The sequence below is a fragment of the Mytilus edulis genome, chromosome 4, assembly GCF_963676685.1.
Source record: "Mytilus edulis chromosome 4, xbMytEdul2.2, whole genome shotgun sequence".
Classification (NCBI taxonomy): Eukaryota; Metazoa; Mollusca; class Bivalvia; order Mytilida; family Mytilidae; genus Mytilus; species Mytilus edulis.
In genome coordinates, this window is record NC_092347.1 from 51,588,082 (window position 1) to 51,590,833 (window position 2,752).

Here is a 2,752-nt window from a genome sequence, read left to right on the forward strand (position 1 = left end):
GAAACTTTTAAATGGTTGAGATCCCCTGTCATCCAGTGGTTAGGTGAAAAAAATCAGGATCCCTGATCCCCACCCTTAAACCATATATATTCTTTTTATGAGACAATAAAACAAATCAAATGAATATAGGACCATCCCCTTTGTCTTGGGTTGGGAACCCCTCCCTTTTTAAAATGGCTGGATCCACCCCGGCATACCATCTAGCTAGCTATAAAGGCTTTAAAAATATGAAATCAAACAAGGAAATTAACAGTGTAGGCAACTGTTTTGAATTTAAAAAAAAGTCTTTTACATATATATAACAATGTTAAATTTTTGTGCATTTATTTTTGCTTATCGTATTTTCAATAATGGACAAAATTGCATGATTGAATATTGTAATTTAAGGAAAATCAGCATACATGATATAAAAATGGGAAGTGGAAACTGGGAATTTGACAAAGAGACAACAACCCAATCAAAGAGCAGACAACGGCCGAAGGTCACCTATGGGTCTTCAATGCAGTGAGAAAAATTCGGCACTGGTCTTCAGCTCATAAATATGTATCAGAAATGAAAACGAGATACAGCTTTCAGTTGTATTAATAAAAACCTCACAATAAGTTCTGAATATCAGAATATACAGTATTGCAAGATTCTCTCAAAATGTACACATAGAGCTGAAAAACTGTCAGTGACTGTAAAATTAAGCATGCTTACATTAAAGTCCATGGAGTCCATCTTAATATGCATACTCTCGTACAAAGGAATATAAGTATGCAATAGACATCAAGTTTCAAAAATAAGAGTATCTATGCCATTAATTTACGACAAGATCTTAATCAAGTAATAATTTCGGTTTGTTTAAATATTTCGGAGGTTAGTATGACCTCCTCTTTGGTGATGATGTTTTTCGTTTTAAAGTTGGGAAAAATGTTTGTACATGTACCAACAAAAATAAAAACACAAAGTCAATCTAGAATTATGTTTTTATCATTTTTTTATGTTTAGGTTGTCAGCAAGATGAAAAGGACAAGTATACAGTTCAAAATTCAAATGTGGATTAGTTGAGGTTCTAGGTTCTTACCTTTGCAGATTTTCATATTTTGCATGAATGAATTCAAAGGTTATATGATGGACAGCAGAGAAAGAAAAAAACAACTTTTCAATTATCCTGCTCCTGGATAAATGTAAAACATCTTGTTTTTCGGTAAGTTTTATGCTCTGTTTGATAGTGTTAGTGCATTCATCTTTCCAGTCTTTCCTCTAAATTGTAAGTTTTTGGTGAGTGTTCACCATGAATTTCAGTAAGTAACTTGTGGATTTACATGTATATACTCAAAATTTAGTACTAATATTAATGGGATTTTAGCATGACATCCTGCCAAATGCTTGTTAATCATGTTTATGTTCCAGAACATACAAGTATTTGGACTGTACGCATACAGTCTGCCCAATTTAAGAAGTTGGTCAAGTTTATTACAAACAAATGTACAGTAAAGATCAAACATAACTGAAATCTTTAATAGATTAATACAAAAAGTTTAATTGCAGTTAAAATAAAAACACAGTTTGGTCGAGCTGGTACCAGACAGTACAAGTATACTTAAATGGTCTGACTGTACACATATGATTGGGACTGTAAGTTCTGGACCGTAAAAGTAAGATCCGAATACTGATATGGTCTGGAACATTTATACATGTCTTAAAATTAATATCAAACACATTGGTGTTTTTGAACTTGGTAATAAGTTATTTGATAGAACTATAATGTTTTGGGATATCAAAATCAAAAATATCCCATTTTTACTTTTAATAAAGAAGAAGATTATTGATGTATGTTTAAATGTATATTAAAATGAGACAGCAAGCCAACAACACAAAAAATAAGGATAAAACATACATATTTTTTTTGTATCAATGTTATAATTTCCAATATGTTCAAAGAGTTCAAGGTATTTTTCATTGAAATAAAACACAAATTGAAATCTGTCTGAACTTCAAAAGGTTAAAGAAATATTGTTTCTGTTGTCTGCATTTTGTATAATATATTGCAAATTCTTGTGAATAACGGAATGTTATTATAGTTGTCTAAAGTTTTAACATTGATCTTTATACTGTAAATTCATAAATTATTGCGTGCATTTATTATTGCAATTCTGTCATTTTAGACTTAAATGCGATTTTAAATTTTACGATTTTGAGAAAAAGCCTGTTTAATCCATATAAAATATTTCATAATGCGAGTTTAAATTATTGCGTTTACAACCTCCGTTGCATTTTTCGCAATAAAAAAAAACTCGCATTAATTCTGAATTTACAGTATATATATATATTATGTATATAACTTGGGAAAATACCCAAATGTTATAAAGAAGAATAAATTAATTGATTGTTATATGGTATTAGAATAGGAAGATGTGGTATATTGCTAATTTGACAACCCTCCATCAGAGACCAAAGGATGTAGGCCGTTAGCAACTGATGACACTGGACAACCTTTAACAATCAGTAAAATCCATACCGCATAGCTATTTTTATTGAAAATCATATTATTGCTACATGTATGAAAATCATATTATTGCTACATGTATGAAAATCATATTATTGCTACATGTATGAAAATAATTTTGTATAATCCATTACTTTAGATTTTATTGGTTCTTTTTCAGAAGGATTGAAATTCACCACCTAGAATAAATGGAGAAAACATAGAAACAAGACCAGAATAAATTCAAAGACAAAAGTTGGATCAGTTATTATTTTCATCACT